The sequence below is a fragment of the Diceros bicornis genome, chromosome 6 (genome assembly GCF_020826845.1).
Source record: "Diceros bicornis minor isolate mBicDic1 chromosome 6, mDicBic1.mat.cur, whole genome shotgun sequence".
Lineage (NCBI taxonomy): Eukaryota > Metazoa > Chordata > Mammalia > Perissodactyla > Rhinocerotidae > Diceros > Diceros bicornis.
In genome coordinates, this window is record NC_080745.1 from 23407246 (window position 1) to 23425437 (window position 18192).

General features: G+C 44.2%; 1 pseudogene; it reads right to left on the minus strand.

Moving 5' to 3' along the window:
* Positions 1-471: 471 nt before the first annotated feature.
* LOC131406897 (splicing factor C9orf78-like) lies at positions 472-17588 on the minus strand (annotated as a pseudogene).
* Between the last annotated feature and the right edge of the window lie 604 nt (positions 17589-18192).

Below are 18192 nucleotides of genomic sequence, written 5' to 3' on the forward strand. Positions count from 1 at the left end.
ACAAATTTCAGAATACTGGGGACAAAGAGGAGATCCTAAAATCTTTCAAAGGGAAATAATACCCACTTTCTCCTTTCCATATAGGAGCAGTGCCTACAAAATTTGGAGAGAAAACAATTTTCAATGTAGAATTCTTTTTTGGGGCATGGGCATTGGTGCTGTAATCAACTGTTCTTGAATTTGAGAGAAAACTGAACATTCTGATTACCAGTTTCGTGCTCTAAATCAGATGGCACAATTGAAATGTTGTTGCTTCTCTCCTTACAATTATTCCTTTGAGAAGGATCAGAGTGATGTAAAGGTAACCTCACTTGCATTTCTCAATGTCTACCGTGTGTGAGACTACAATGAAGGATAAGCAAGAGCCCTGAGTAGAGGAGACAGAGCTGAATAAACTGGGAGTTCAAATCAATATAGAATTCTATACCCAGCAAAACCATCAATTAAGTATGAGAAATAAAGACTTTTTTTTAAACAAATAAGATTTAATAATGCTCACAAAAATAGAGTTTTCTCCCAAATAGGAAAACTGCATATTGTTTTGTTTCAGAAGGTTAGAAATTCAGTGCTTGAGAAATCCAGCAGATAAGCAGCAGGACTAGTAGAGTCTGTATTTGGAGCTGTCTGCCCACAAACTAGCAGCCCTCTGTCCAAGAATCCTTTTCTCATGGGGGGGTTGGGAACAAGGTGCTGTTTACATCTCATCTTGCCCCTCTCCCCTTCAGCCACGCTCAGTACCACCTGTTATTTTTCTCGAACTTCTCATAGTGATGGACATTGGTGGCCTTCTCCTTCGCAGGACACTTGTGGTCAGGGGAACCCACTCTCAGAGGCCAGGCATTGGGCTCGTCTTTGTTCTCCATCTGGGAGCATTGAGAGCCTCGTGATAAGATCAGTTGTGCTGCCCATAATTTACAGCCACTCTAGTGGACATGGAGGATGTCTTTCTGTCTTTCTTCTTGTCCTGCTGCTCTGCCAGCAGATGAGCCTTAGCAGCCTTTGTGGAAATATTTTTTATTTTAGCATCATGTGGAGGCCCACAATGGAGATGCTACTCAGCATCCAGTTGGAAGACATCTCCACGGTCTTCTTTGCTGAGGAAGTTTGGATGTTTTCTGCAAGTTCCTGAAGACAATTGTCGGCATTCTTGGGCTTGACTTTCTGCTCTCGTGTGCCACGATCTCTTTCCTCGTCACCTCTGTCTTAACACTCTTCATCATGTGTGCAGCCTTGTGCTTTCAGTTGGTTTCTGCACAAAATGACATCCCTAGGCGGGGTCTTCCTCTTTCTTGATCTTTTCTGTGCCCCTGTCCTTCAGTTTTCTTATGTCTTCCACACCTCCTGTTTTCATCTGAGTGGTCTCCCCTTGTATCTTCTGTTCCACCATCAGGGCCATAGGATGTGCCATGGGGCCTCTTCCTTAAGTTCTGCACCTCTGAGGGCTCGTCTGGTTTGATGGAGTCTCCTCTGAGTCTGGCTTATCTCCTACAACTTCGAGTCAGTCCAGTGCGGGTGGAAAGTCTTCCCAGTGGCACTGGCCCTCTCAGTCCAGCTGCAGCAGTAAAGACGTTTTCAGACATGAAAGATCTCAAAAAACAAAGACAAAGCGAAACAGAAAACTCTGTCACGTACACTTTCTTAAGAACTACTATATGTACTCTTTGAAAACAAAGGAATAAATCTAGAAAGAGAAAGATATTGGCTCCATAAATGAGGACTCCAATAAGAGAGAAGTGAAGCAATCTCCAGGAGATGCTGAAGAGAAATCAAGAGATGATTGTAAAACAGACCCAGAGAGCAACCTCTGCATATTTGGCAGGATGGTGGGGGGTCCAGGAAGAAGGGCTCCATGAAAAAGAATGAAACTGATAGATTATCTCTTTTTCAGTTTTGAGATAGATGTATACCTGCACCAGAGACATTTGCTAACTCCAGGGAAAACATACTTTGTTCAAGAAAGGAAATGTAATTGGAGTTCAATAAATAGCTAAGCTGCAAATATTTACAGGGTCATAATGTAAACACTAAATCTAAAAATTACTGTGTAACAAAATTGGATGGAAAGGAATATGAGTGTGGAAGGAAAAAGATGTGAGTGGTGTGGGAAGTAAGAAAGTGAAATCTTTATTTTTTTAATAGTAAATGGCAATACTTTCTAAGCTGTTAAAAATATCAGGAAATGGCAGTATAAAAAACAGCAAAAGAGTTAAAATGGTTAAGTGGGGGAAGTGAAAATTGGGAGAGAGGAGGCGCATGGCAGGAGACTGCTGGTTTTCTTGTAGAACTATTTGACATTATAAGCTAGGAGCAGTTATAACTGATAAAAATCCAGAAACTGGGTACAAGCAGCTATAAGCACTATACTGCAATTATGGAAGGCATTTGCCTATGGAAGAGAATACACAGAAGTCTTAATATGGAGAGATAGCTGGAGAAGTTTACTTTGTTGTAGTCTTATAGGAGTAGCTGCAGCAAGAAAGAGTAGCGGATACAGGGAGAGACAGAGCCTGAGGGGTTGGGAGGAAGCCTGGATGGGCTCTGTCCATGGGCTGGTGGACATAAAGGCAGCTTGAATCCACGTAAAGGCAGAAGTGGTCTTTTCTACCAGAAGGAATCACTAAAAAAGAAGGTAAACTTACAAGGATGAAGTAGCCTAAGACACAGGTAGGGGTCTACATGAGAGCATTGGGGTTAGAATCTTTTCGTTGAGGGCATCCTTTACCTTGTCCGGCAGTATGCCCCAACAGCCGTAGGAACTGGAGAGCTCAGACTATAGGATTCTTCCTGGGGAGGTGGCCTATCTACTCACTAACCCGCATCTAAACTAACTAGCAGAAGTCCCTCATGTTCATCCATCTGGGCAGCCATCCAGCCATGCAACATTTTTGAGCCCCAGCTATTGGGCAGACATTTGCTGAGGGCCATACTTTTGGTAAATGAAATCTAGGGGCAGCCTTGAAACCCAGCTCTAAACTTCTCTTTGGCTCCCCTTCCGGCCCTGTCAGTCTCACCTTCTGACATAAAGATATAACGTAAGGGTATAAGCTATGAGATGGTGAGAATTCATCATTCTCTTTGCTTTTGCCTTCCCAAATACATACTCATTCTTTACCTGCGTGAGCTGTACGTTCAATACTGACACCTTTTTAACAAGTTCTTTTCTAGAGAAATGTGGATACATCAAAAGGGGGCTCTCTTGGGTACTCTCTGTTCATTTCTTGAGGGATTCTATTTCATGAGCAATTCCCAAGCTGTTTGGTACAACAAGGTTAATTAACCGAGCAGCTGTTCTTTCTGTCACCTAATAGCATTGATAACAAGAGAGAGAGCACCATTTTGCTGGAATCTGAAGGTGAGACTGGGGCCTGGTTTCTGGTTCTGTCTTAATGAACACAGTTGTTAATTGTTCCCTGACTCAGTTTACCCTTTCTTTTCCCTGATAGGTTTGAAGTTCCTCAAGGGAATAAACATTATTTTATTCATCTTCATTTTTTCCTGTAATGCCTAGTAAATTGCCCATTGTGGCCCAGGGTTTGCAGGTTCGGATCCCGGGCGAGCACCGATGCACCACTTGTCAAGCCATGCTGTGGCAGTGTCCCGTATAAAGTAGAGGAAGATGGGCATGGTTGTTAGCCTAGGGCCGGTCTTCCTCAGCAAAAAGAGGAGGATTGGCAACGGATGTTAGCTTGGGGCTGATCTTCCTCACACACACACAAAAATAATAATTTCTTTTTGAATTAATGAATTGAGTAAACTAAGTCTCCTTGGCAATAACGTGAATATAACCCCACCCCCCCTCCATGTTCTGAGCAACATCCGGGGGTTCCACTGACTTTTATTAATTAAATTCTCTGTTGCTTTTTCCTCTTCCTGACTCTATGTCACGTTCCTTCTCTTTTGATTTATTTTTGCCCCCCTGCCTCTGTGTTTGTACCGTTGAATATTGCCTGAAACCTGTGATTCTCAGTCTCTGGTAATAGCTTCCATCATGTAAAAGGATATTGTAAAAGTCTCTAAAGCTTTTCAGAACAATAACAATTTAAATTCCCGTCCATTAAATTTTAAATAAATAAAGCATGTTTAATTTGGGTGGAGGGAATTGGAGAGGAAGTTAGAAAATCAAATAAACAACAGGATGTTGCAACTTATAGAAAGTTGAGACATGCCTGCCCCGGAGGACCAGAAACAAACCCATGTGCATTTTTAGTCCTGGACCCAGCAATCTGTAGCAGACTCTGATAGAAATAAATCTTGTTAAAGCAATGTTTATTTTGCAATTTTCTTTTCTTTTTTTTAGCAATCATAATTCGGCTTTATTGTGGTGTGTCCGTTCAGAGGACACTGTCTGCTAGGATTTTGTCACAGGGGCTTAAAAACAGACCAAAATGAGAAGAGCAACCTAATTTACACATTCACTAGAAAATGTCCGTACTCTTGCTACAATTATAAAAGAAACAGGTTTTGCTCACCTAGTTTTGTCCTTACTGGGTGTTGGACTCATCACAGTCAGAGTCACAAAGTGACTTCATGGCTCAGGTGGCCATTTTAACAATACTCAGAAGGATTCTTCAATTCAGTTATTTTGAAGTCAACAAAAGGTTCCTGGAAAATGACTGGACTTTTTTCTATTATACCTACAAGTTTAGAAATTATCCATCCTATTTTTATTCTTTTAGTGATGACGCTCAAGAAGTAGGTCAGAAACTACTTTTTCCCTATTATCAACAACTGGAATAAAAAACATCATCTATCTCCCCTGCAGTTCTTATTTTTTGAGGTGTCTTCCTTTCCCAAACTCCTTTTATCTGAAAACTGATAACTGCCACCCTCACCACGCACCCAGGAATGGGACCACTGCAGCCATTTACTCCATGCGCCACACACACCACCTGCACATACACCCCACCTGGATGTGGATCGTCTTTTCCTGGGATTAGCCACATTCCCTGCCCTTGTAATTCATTCTATTTCTTCTGAATATAACCTGAGGAATATAATACAATCAAAATTATTTAAAAATTTAAGTTACTTTTGTAGCATCTCTTTCAATAATTATGTTGATGTTTGTATTATATTATAACATAATCAAAAGAATTGGTTGGGTTGAACTAACCCTATTTCACTGATTCTCTTTCACTAGCTTAACACAGTTCTCTTTTTTTAAAATTTATTTTAATTCATTGATGAACTGGCTGGTGTGTTGAAAGAGATGATGGTTTTAGGGAGAGTCCAAGGTCATGTGCTTTCTGGATCCTTGCATGTTTTGAGACGTCTTCCTATTAACCTCACCCATCGATGACACTTTGGCTGGATAGAGCATTCCATTGTAGCTCCATTACTCTGGAACGGAATACTGAAAAGTCTATTCATTCCTTTGCAGATAGCTTTTTGATTCTCTGGATTTCCTCAGGCATTTCTGCCTGGATATATAAGTATTTTTTACTTTATGCTTGAAATTCAAATTCTCACCCCAGCTAAGACTAAGTATTAGTCTCTTTTGTTTTTCTCTGGAACTCAGTAAGCCTTTTCATACGCTAAGTCTTTCCTTTGTTTGGAAGCCTTTCTTGCAGTTACTAATTATCTCTTTTCTTACGTTTACTCTCTTCTCTTCTTCTAGGATTTCTCTATATTTGCTTATGTTTTACTCCTCAGTTTTGTATTATTTTTTCCTTCTTGTGTGTATATGTTCTTGTGCTGTTTCTCATTCTTGGTTTAGAGTCACTTGGTTGATATTCCCTACACCACACCTGTTTTGCACTGCCTCCGCGGGGTTTCCCCATTTAGCGATCACGTTTGTCATCTCCATTCAGTGTTTGATGATTTCAGAGAGTTGTCTTCCCTAGGTTTATAGATATAAAGTTCTCTTAAATCTTGTTGAGAACGCGAATTTGAAAATTTCCAAATTTTTCTTATGTTTCTCATGAGTAGTATCTTTAGAAACAAACCTTTGTCCTAACTCCTGGGAATGTGCCTCTTGGCTTTAACTGCATTATCTTTTAGTGTGTCTGGTGGGCTTCCTGTTTGGTCCTCCTGACAGGAAGGTCCATGTTTGTTTAAGTCCTTGTCTATGCTCGTATGGATCCATGTTCAAACTCTTTAGCCCAGATAAAGGGAGGAAGGAAATGATACCTTCCGGGTCAGAGACTTGAAAATGAGAGAGAAGAAGGAAGGAACTGGAAATTGAACCATTTATTGCAGGAAACTTCACCATTGTGGTGGTTTCCTTTTGGTCTAGCAGTCAGAAATTAGCTGGGACAGTATCCATCCATTTCCCTGTAGGTCACCCTCATTAAATCCAGCTATATGGTACCTCAGTTCTCTTGCCAGCATTTGACTGAGAGCCAGTGCCACTCTCAAGGGGAGGGGTAGGTGCAAGGATAGAATCAGCGAGGCTGGTTACAAGCTACTGCAATAATCCATGGCAGAGATGAGGGTGCAGGGAGTGCAGTGATCAGATTCTGGATATATTTTGAAGCAGAATGAACAGGATTTGCTGATGGTTGGGAAGTAGAGTGCGGGACATGGAGACTCAAGGATTTTTTACCTAAGCAACTTGAAGAATGAATATGCCATTAACTGAAACAGGAAAGGACTATGGGGAGAACATGTTTATGGATAAAAATCAAGAGTTTGGCTTTGAACATGTCAAATTTGAGAGGCTTATAGAACCTCAGGGGAGATATTAAGTGTGTGAGTGTGGAATTCAGAAGACAGGTCCAACAGGGCGACATGAAATGTGGAAGTCTTCCTCCTCTATATGCCTTTAAAGCTGTTGGACAGGGAGTAAGCGCAGAAAGAACAGAAGACTCTTTAACAAAGGACAAAGAACAATGGATTCCTACAGAGCCAGTGCTTGGAAGCTGGGAGAAGGAGGAGAAACTGGCAAACGAGACGGAAGCTGAGAAGGTGTAGGGGACCCCAAGACAGGGTGTCCTAGAGGCCCAGGGAAGAAAGTCTTTCTAGAAGGCAGGAGTCATCAGAGACTGAGACACCAACCACTGGATTCAGCAATGCATGGGTCACCAGGTATCTGGATGAGAGCAGAGTTGGAGGAATGGGAGGGATGAAGGCCTGGTTGGGTTTCTGAGACAACGAGAGGAGAGGAAGTGGAACAGGCCGGTGTTGTAACTAACTCTTCAGGAATGCAGCTGGAAAGGGAAGCAAAGAGAAGATGCTGCAGTGGGAAGAGGATGTGGGATCACGAGTTTCATTGTGATCCTTGTTCTGTCCTCACTGTTGTTAATATGAGAGCTGTTACTGCATGTTTATAACATAGAGGGAAAGGAGAACAACAGGAGAGGGGCATGATTGAAGGACTCTGTCCTTGAAATGGAGGGCTCAGATATGGCCCCCAGGTTGTACAGAATGGGGACAGAGGCAGGCAGAGTGGGGGATTTCGTGACAAGATGTGTGGAAGTTCTCCTCTGATACTTCCATTTCTCAGGGAAATAAGGAGCAAGGACGAGAGCGGAGAGTGAGGAAGGGAAAGGTGTCGGCCTGGGAGGTCTAGTGCTTGCCTCAGTGCCTCCTTCAGGACTCTTTCTTTGCTTCTACCTTTGTTGAAAACAAAATCGTTATGAGCTGAGTGTTTGCCAGGTGATGATTTCCAGAAAGTTTGCTTTTCACTAATGTACTTTGCAAAAGGCTGCTGTCTATTTAATGAGTTAATGGAATTATAGGTGACGTGGCTGATCTCCATTTCTTTCTGTCCTATGCTGTTACGATGGGAGTGGTATTTTAAGCCCTGTTTAGAAGAAGAATCAATTCAATTCAATAACTCAATTGAGCAACTATTTACTGAGTGCCGTGTGCCACGCACTTCCGGCCTAGTGTCCAAGCCGTAGGCGGGTCCCCACAGACTGCCATCATTTGTTTTTTACGTAACACAATTAAATGCCTCCTGATAACAGTAGCTGTCACTGCTGCTCTTTGCTGCACTTTACTGCTCAGCCAACATCTGCCCAGGTGCCCTGGGCTACAGGGACAGTCACAAAGCCCCCAACATGCTCAGAGGGCTCTTTGCCTCTGAGGAGAAAAGAAGAGAGACACAGAAAATAAGCTTCGGTGGCCTCTCCCCGCTTTGCTCCTGGCTGGTTGTTTGGGAAGGCAGGAGGCTCCACTTTATGTCTTAAAGAAATAAAGCCTCAACTGCTCCCTATACTAAAACCTCACTGGCAGATTTAGTCAGAGACTTAAAAAGCACCATTTATAGAGGTAGACTACAGAGATGCAATTCTTGTTGCTTTGTACCTGCTTACACTGCTGGCTGCCACCAAGAAAACATGAAACAGTTTTAAAATCACAGTTTTAGAAAAGACTATCCTTGATAATATATCATTTTATTCTTTAATGAGACCTGAAGGTTAAGGCATTTGAGAATGTTTCTTTTGAGTGACAGGGAGAGAGAGAGAGTAAGAGAGAGACAGAGGAGAAATACAAGTTGATCGGCTTGATTAGGGGCAAAAACTTTTCAGAAGAGTTGCAAAGAAAAAACATGGACATAAGAAAATAGCTGTTGGAAAATAGACTGATCTTGAATTATTAGAAACCATTTAATTTAGGAATGAAATAGCTACACTGCAGCTGCCACCACGATTGATACTATTAAGCGGAAAGGAAATAGTTAACTTGTAGGCACTATTGGCAGCATTTAAAGTTGCTTTCTAAAAGTCAAATAACAAAGGCATGGAAAGAGCAAATTAAAGACTCAGAAAAAAAGAAAATCCAATTTGGGACTAAATTTTCCACAGAATGATTCTTCTTTCCTACCCCACTCTCCCCCAGTTTTTTTGAGTATGCTGCTTCCACCCAGGTTTATTCCAAATTAAGTTGCGGTTTGCATCCATTTAAATGCAGATTCCTGAAATGCAAATAACTCAACATTAACAAAGAACAAGAAATCCTGGCCCTAAAATTATCTGGTGAAAGTAGCTTTCCCTATGAGTGCAGGGCGTTGAGGGGAAATAACAGGCAGTAGAGTGGCTCTATCTGACCCCTCCGTCACCACCCTGGGAAGAATTGATGGATATTAACTTGGGGATTTACCACGGCAGGAAAACCCTGTCAAACACAGGCAGTGTGTGTCCGCTCACCCCCTGCCGCCCAGCGCTGGATTTCCATGAATTCTACAAGCACCCACTGGGGGCCACCTTTGTGCCAGGCCTGGAGTAGGTATCTAGAGGCAATGTGGAAGTGACTGACTCTCAGAGGCTCACGGTATAGAAGGGGAGATGGACACATACAGAAATGACCACAAACAAACAGTGATGCGGACTTCAGGGGAAATAAAAGTGCAGTGGGGGAGACAGATTCCCACAGGCCCCATGGAGAAGGCACGATCTGAGTAGGAATTTGAGATGTGAGTGGGCATGGCAAGTATAGGTGATCAAGGAAAAAGTTTTTTGCAATTTTTAGCAAAATAACCACGTTTCCTAGTTTCCATATTTGATGCTTTGACATCTGGGGCCCTGCTGACCCTGGAGGGACTGCCCCTCTGAGAGCTAGCCAATTCCTACAGGTAATAAACAACTCAATGAGGAGAAAGCCTTTCATATGCCAACCGACCAATCCAGAGCCCACACCCCAACCACCTCCTCTATGGGGCTCTCACTAGAGGCCACTCTCCCCCTGCCCTAATCAGCCCAGGGCAGGTGCCAGACAACTAGGGACAGCCCCTCTACCCAGAGCCCTGAAATTATTCAAACTAGCCAATCCTGAGCCTGCTGACCCCACCTCACTCCTTCCTTCCCACGGAAATCACAACAAAGGCTCTTGCCCACGTTTTCCCCTCGCTCCCTCTACCTCCTGACTGGCCCTGGTGCCTCCCCGTGTGGCCCCCTGTGGTGTGGCATGCTCCCTCTTCTGGGGAACTGTGAGTAACAAGCTATCTCTTCAGTGGTAGTTGTCTCCTGATCTGTTGGACTTGCCATGCCTGAATAATAACACATTTTAAAATACCTCCCTTAGAATGCACATGATGGCAGAGATAAATACAACGGAGCAGATTTCCCTTCGGGGGAAATCTAAGGGGTCTGCTAAGTAGTTCCAAGAACTGCCTGGAGGCCCCTCTACCTGCTCTCAGGCTGCCGTAGCTTCTTTCTAGCCATTTTGTGTCTGTCATCATCTGTGCTGCAGTGGCTTCATTAAATCATCAAGGAAAAGGTGAATGTATTTAAAGAGAAAAAAATTTCACTTTATCAGGTAGTCAAAGAAATGTGCCATAAGTTAGGATGCTTCTGGCAGAAACCCTAACTTGAACCCACGTCACCTATAAGGACATTTTTCTCACTTACTAGGAGGTCCAGAGGGGTGTACGTGTGAGGAAAGGCTGGGAGGGTGCTGAAGGATTGCTTGATGTAGTGGCCCAATGATTTCCCTCCCTCTTCCCTGTGGCCCTCGGCTGGTAGACACAGGGCTGCAGCTGCTCCAGACATTATATCTAGATCCAACCGCATCCAGTGGAAAAGAGCCACCTCTTCTCTCCACGTTCTCTCTTAGAAGAAAGGAACCCCTGGAGATCTTTCCCTCACTTCTCATTGGCCAGATAGGGTCACATGCCCACTCTTGAATCAACCCTGGGCAACAGGAAATGACATCATTGCCCTCACTCTCAACTGGCCTTTCTTTGGAGCTGGGGCTGGGATCTGCCTCTTCTGAGGCAGGAGGCTGAGTGAGGAAGGGATAGACTGTTGAACAAAATTGAAGTTCTGACTAGAAGGAAGCAAGAGAAAATCAATGCTGGGTTTGCAACCAATAGTGGGTACTAATAGACAAATTATGACTATTTGACCTGAAATTAGAAAAATCCATTCTGTCATTGAGAACACTGGTTCCCAAACATGGCTTTCTCCAGTTCAGTTGAGCATCCATGCCAGAAGATGCTCATCTAGCAGGTCTGAGGAGGGTTCAGGAGTCTGCTCTCTGGCTGGTTCTGGGGTACAGCCAGATTTTTAACCACTGCTGGGCTTTGTATGGTAAGAGAATGATGCAATGGAATGAGCCAGATCTCCCGCCTGCCGTCATCCACCTGTGCAGACTTGGACAGTCCTCTCAGCTCCGCCATTCCTTACTCAGCACACAGCTCTGGAGAGCCCCTCTGTACAGGTGCTGAGCAAGGGGCTGGGGCGGGGGGCCAGATGGGCAGGGGCCCTCAGGGAGTCTCTGCCCAGTGAGAAGATGTCAGCCTCAATAAAGTGGGATACCTCTAGGAGACTCTGAGTCAGGAATGTGTTCAAGAGCAAGTAATAGGCAACCTAACTGCCCTGCCTTGAATACAGAGGGATAGTCTGTATTTTCCTTGCCCCATAAGCTTGGAGGAAGGATGTCCAAAGCTGGTGCAGCTGCTTGGCAGTGCCTACTAGCACCTGGAGTCTCTTTGTCTTTCTGCTCACCCCACTGGATGGCCTAATAGACACACTGACATCCAGGTGAGCCCAGGGTAGCAGAGGAAGCATGGTTCCCCACAGGGAGGTGTGCAGAGAGGCAGGGCACAGGCCTTACCTACCACGGTCTCCAGGTTCGGGCAGTGGGGACATTATACAGTGGGTACACCCAGGTCAGACCCCACTTCCTACCAACTTCTGAAGGAGTTTGATATCTTGACATTCTGCAAACAGAGCAAAATGACCAAGAATGCACAACTTCTACCCATGTAATAAGATGACGTTTACTATAGTATTAATGTCAGCATGAATATATGCATATAAGACTGTGTATTGTGAGTTTATTCATTCATTTTATTGTGGTTATAGAGGTTTAAGTTAAAGAAGCTTCTCAAGCTTCTTTCTTAATTATATATCTATATGTAGATATATGTGCACATACAACAAAGAATATATGATGTGATTTTAGCATAAAGCCTACTCCTTTCTATACTAGTTAAGAACAGAGTCAACTGCAAGCACAGAAAAACCCCCAACAAGAATAACTTAAGACAGAAGCTTATTTCTTATGTCAAGTCTGAAAGTAGGCAGTCCAGATCTGGTATGTTTCCTCTACTTCCTGAAATCCTCAGTGACCCTTCTATTTTGCTGCTATATCAAATGTGTCCCTCAATCCCAAAGCCACTTCGTGGTCCAATGTGGCTGCTCTGGCTCCAATCATCGCATCACGAACTGATTCCAGACAGCAAAAGCATGAAAGGGAAGAATAAAATCATTCCTCAGCATTTTAAGGACCCTTCCGAGAAGTTGTACACCACTCTTGTTTATATTCCATAGGCCAGAATTCAGTCATATAGCCACGCTGAGCAGCAAAGGACACTGGAGAATGTAATCTTTACTCTGGGTAGCCACATGGGCTAGGATAAAATTCTGTGGCTCCATTACTAAAGGAAGAAAGGGACAGCTAGCAGGCCCTGCCTCCCCTTCTCACTAAGGAATCACTGAGATCTCTAATGAGATGTGATGAAGTCCAGGCCAGCCCTTCCATATTCCTATTTCTCCTCATCACAGTTCTTTGTCTCAGTGACTCTCCTCTACGTCTCTGGGAAACCGTGTCCAGGCCAGTGGGCACTAACATGCTATTTCCATATTTTCAAAAGAGGGGAAGTGGGAGCTGTGGCATTTTTAAAGTAACATTTTCCAGCCACCTCGCTGTCAGAGGCATGCAGGTTATAATGCCTGGAAGGGGTGGGCTGGCTTGGAGGACCTCAGAAAGGGCAGATTCTGGTGATTTCTATTCCTAAATTAGCAGCTAGAATAGATGCAGTCTTGGCATTTAAGAAGATCTGCTTTTCTCTAGTGCATTCTCTCCACAGTGAAAGCTGCAGTTGCTTCTCAGCAGGAAATGGTCTCCTGTCTTCTCTCCTCTCTCTTTGCATAGTTTTAACAGTTGGGATGGTAACATGGTCTGCTCTGACCTTTGACAGAAAGAGAGCAGCTTCTAGGTCATGGAGCACCTGGAAGGGGCTCTCTCGCTTTGCTGAAGCTTTGGGCTCTGTGACAGTTGGCTGACAAACAATGAAACATCCCTCCGTTCCTTGTGAGTTTGTTCTCTAATTGCTGTGTGTGCATTACACAGAGAAGGCCCCTTAGCTTTCAAGAATTAGCAGGACAGACCTGGAATTCCATAGAGAAAAGGACACTGTTGCACCAACAAGGAAAGACATCAAGTTTCCAAGTTGAACAGAGACTCCATCTTCTTACAAACGGTCCCAGAGCACCGCCCCCTCTGTCATATTCAGCAGCCCGTCTTTCCTCATTAGAAGCTTACACACTGCAGAGAGCCACAGCAGAGCCGGCAGCTCACACTGTTTGTAGGTGGTGATAGAAACTTTCCCTATTCCTGTTTTCCTTCTTGCTTCCCAGCCACCAAGTGCTGTGAGTCTAGCTCCCTCCAGGAAAGGCAGATCCGGGGAGGGAGCTGCCGGTTCGTCCTGGCTCCCAGGACTAACTGTGGTCACCACCCTGTCCCCTCAGGGGCTGTATTCTAAGGGGCCCCTCAGTGTGTGTGCCCTAAGGGCTTGTATTCAGTCTCCTTGGGTGGGGAAGGTCAGAGCTCTGAATCCTAGCTCTGGTATATTAGTATTAAAATCCATGAGAAAATTCTTTTTTCTCTCCATAATTTTCAATGGGTGAAGAAAAGACACCCTAGATTTAAATCTTTAAATCTTTCCTTAAAGCCTAGATTTTCCCAAGAGGTTTACAGTCTCTGTTTTTGTAGAGTACAGTTATTATGTTGCTGCATTTCTATATAGAAATCCCTCATGGGTATATTTCTTGCATTTCCTGGGCTTTTAAGTTGGTTCCCTGAAAACCATATCAATTAACTTTTACTTCAACTCCTATCACCAGCTCATAGTATGGTGATGATATTTTCTGAGCCCCAAATCAGGATTCGTCATCTAATGCATGTTTAGACAATAGTTTACTTGTGACTCACCTGGAAAATCTGAGACATTTGGATGACAAATTCCTTGGGTCCAGCTAGCCAAGACCGTGTTTTGGGGGTTCCGCCCTGTGGCATGAGTAATAAGAACACTTACTGTGTACTTTCCACGTTTCAGGAGAGTGGGCTAAATGCTTTAAAGCCAGTGCTTTGACGGGAATATTGTTACTGGTTTGGGACAGGCGATGTGAAGTGGCTACCATATGATCCTTTTCCCATCTTTCTCTGATTTACAGGTGGGCTGCAAACAGAGCAATCTTCCCATTCTTCCTTGCGGCTGGGGATGACCATGTGACATACTCCTGACAAATGCAATATAAGCTGAAATTTCTTCTGAGTCCTTGATGACACTACTGAGCCGTCCTACCAGCCCTGGACCACACATCCTGGGACTTCTAGCTGTGTGGGATGAATAACACCTTTTCTGTTTAAGGCTGGGGTAATTGAGTGTTCTGTTGGCTGCAGATAAATAGTAGCAAATACATAACTCGTTTTCACACAAGGAGTCCAGGGTCTGAGGGATTGTCCCTTGCTCTGCACCACACAGCCCACCAGTGGTAATGCTGGGGTCCAAGTGTGTCCAACCCCAGCACATGTGCTGGACCAGCACGCTCTTTTCCGCCTTAAGAAGTAGGCATCTTGATTTATCCAGGGGCTCAGGAGCCTCGTGTAGCAACCTCACCAATTCCCTCCCTGTTCCCCACGTAGTCCTGTGATGTAAGCTTCCCCAAGGAAATATAGTCTAGACCTTCTCAGGGTTGGTTGGGTGTATATCTCCCTGTCAGTGTGCCCTAGAGAAGACACATGCCCCCAGTCCCAGCCAGGCTTAGGGCGGGCAGTCTCCCTGGTCCATTTACTAATCTCATGGCATACACTTGTGTATGGCCTTCAGGTAAATGTCTCTTTTCTAAGGAGAGGAATCTAGTGTTCAGTTACCTTGAAAGAACTCTTGGTACCTGTACTGGTAAAACCTACAGTTTCCCCTGCTGTTGTGTTTCTCTTTCCCGTGTGTCTTCTTTACTTGCACACTACCACCACACTCACCATGCTCTGATACCGGATGTGTAAGGGTTTTTCCCCACACCAAGCAATTCTCTGTGACACCAGCTGGGTGTCCTACAATTCAACTCAATTCTGACATTATCTGGAGACAGCATCAGTTTCCACAGGTTACGGGCTCAGTCCCACAAGGCTCCTCTACTCTCCATTTCAGATGCCAGTCACAAGCCCAGGTTATCACCTGCACTTCTGACCAACCAGCTATAGATTGGCAGTTCCAAGGACTCTCTCCTTGAGTTCAATTGATTTGCTAGAGCGGCTCACAGAACTCAGGGAAGCGCTTACTTACATTTATCAGTTTATTAAAACATATAGTAAAAGATACAGATGAACGGCCAGATGAAGAGACACATAGGGCAAGGTCTGGGAGGGTCCCAAGCCCAGGAGCTTCTGTCCCCCTGGAGTTGAGGGGCATCACCCACCCGGAGTGGTGTGTTTGCCAACCTGGAAGCTCCCCGAACCCCCTACTACTGGGATTTTATGGAGTCTTCCTCACATAGGGATTATCAGTTATTATCTCCATTTCCAGCCCCTCTCCACTCTCTGGAGGATGGGGGTGGGGCTGAAAATTCCAAGCTTCTAATCATGGCTTGGTCTTTCTGGTGACCAGCATCCATCCAGGAGCTAACCAGGAGCCCACCCAGAGTCGCCTCATTAGAACAAAGGATGCTACTCGTGCTCTTATCACTTAGGAAATTGCAGGGAGCTCCGTGCCAGGAACTGGGGACAGAGACCAATATATATATTTTCTTTTATCTCACAGTACCTTTTCAAAAACCCCTCAGGGGTCCACAGGCAAGCAGAACCCTTGCTGATGATCTTTCTATGTTCTGTGAAATAGGCCAGCATATTCAAACCCACTGGGCCTTGTCTGTCTGTTTGGACCCTATCAGGAAATTAGGCTGAGGAGGCCCATCTGTCATACCACACCTCAGGGGTTCCTGACTTCCAGCCCTATAACGCTGGTCACCCCAGTATTTAAGCCAGGAGGCCGGTGAGGAACCTGTTCACAACATTACAGGGTATCCTCTCTGTAAGGACCCCCAGGAGAAATATGCTTCAAAGCCTAACGGTAGGAAGAAATGCTCTTCTCCAGACTGAATTTTAGCTCATGAACACTGGGACTCATATAACTGGTTATATTTTCCTGATTGACTTGCTGAAAGGAAACTCTATGCCCAATTAGTGTTTCACTAATTCTTTTTGCCCCTATTTTCCCTTCACTCCGATTTATTTTTAAAATTACATTATACATATATTTTTGGAGGCCACCTGAAATTCCCTTTTTGTGAACGTGGTATGTAGATAAATAAAATTTCACTCACCTCAGGACTTCACTGACTACTCCTCACTCCAATGCTCCTTTTCCCATTGCCAACTTTCCTCAAACCTACGAGAGTTCCCAGGCACCATCCAAAATCTAATGTGTCCTGACAGCTTGTCCATAGCTCACCCAGACTGAAGCCAGCATCAGCTGAGTCCTGGATCTAGGAAAAGAAATCGGAGAATACCTGTCAAAAAGAAAGATGGACACAAGGTTTCTCAAATACAATTAAGTGTTTTTACAGGCAATTATTTTTCTCATTCAACCTAACCTAAACATTCAGAGCTTGGCAGTTGATTTGCAGGTAACCACTCTTTCTCTTATCAGTGGAGTGCCTCTCTGACACCTGGCAACTCCCACTGCTGGGGCTCAGAGATTAGAGATGGAGCCGAGGAGTCTTGCCAAGCAGCATCCCTGCAGCCTTAGGCCGGTGGAGTCACCCCCTTTGCCAAGTGGCCCTGCAACTGAAGTGGGTTTTCAAAATGGATGATTGAGACGCTGGGATTTTAAGAGTGAATCTAAATGTTAAAAGAGGGAGGAAATAATAAGAACAGAGATCTTGATCCAGTTACCATTATCCATTGTTTTATTTATTTTATTTTATTTTTTGTGAGGAGATCAGCCCTGTGCTAACATCTGCCAATCCTCCTCTTTTTTTTGCTGAGGAAGATTGGCCCTGGGCTAACATCCGTGCCCATCTTCCTGCACTTTATATGGGATGCCGCCACAGCATGGCTTCCCAAGCAGTGCATCGGTGAGTGCCCGGGATCTGAAGCGGTGAATCCCGGGCTGCCGCAGTGGAGCACACGCACTTAACCGCTTGCGCCACTGGGCTGGCCCATCCACTGTCCTATTTTAAGAGCATCTTAGATTTCCATTATAAATGAGACCAAGTTCTTTTTAGTAAAATGATATTGAGGGAATTCTCTCTGTTTTTATTTTTCATATGGTTGGTTATTTAGGCACGAGTGCTTTGGATAGTATTTTAAGATGTTCTTTGTATTTTAGATTGATAAAAATCACTTTCAATGTGAAATATTGCCGAGGAACACTCCCTTGTTCTTGGGCCATGGCTATTTTCACTTTTAATGTTGTGGTAGATTGCACAATGGTCACAAGGTCTTCTCCCCTCTATGCTCCACACCCTTGCATACGGCTTTGTAGCAACTTCCACCAAGATGTGGAGTCTGCCTTCACCCCTTATGTCTGGGCTGGCCGTGTGGCCTTCTTTGGCCAATAGGACAGTAGCAAATATGATAGAAGCAGAGACTTGAAAAGCGCTGGCCCTGTTGCTGCACTTGGAATCTTTCTGCGCCATGTGAATAAGCCCATGCTACCCTACCAGATGATGGTAGATGTTGTGGATATAGCCCCTTAGTTCCTGTTGCCCAGCCCACAGCAGTCCACCTCCAGTAATAGAGCCTGTGAGCTGAATGGCAGTGGGCAGACCACAAACGTATGAGTGAGCCCAGCCAAGTCCAGCAGAGAAGAACCAAGCAGCTGAACCCAGCCCAGACTGGCAATCCACAACATCATGAGCTAATAAATGGTTATTGTTTAAACAACTGAGTTTTGGAGTGGTTTGTAACATAGAAAAAGTTGACTGATTAAAATATCCAGGCTCTCACATGGAAAAGAAAATTGCAGGATGAATTTTTTTAACCCCATGCTAAAGGATACCCAAGCTCTCTTCACAGAAGCATATCAAGTGTCTACTCTGGTGTCTGGCAGAAAAAAGTGATATTTAAATATTATTTAAATTATTGTATCTCTCTCTTTGTCATTCGGGGGCTCATCTGATAGTACAATGGTTCAGCTGAGGTTTTTTCCAATTTTTTTATTGTGATAAACTACACATAACATAAAATTTACCATCTTAACCATTTTAAGTGTACAGTTCAATGGTATTAAATATATTCATA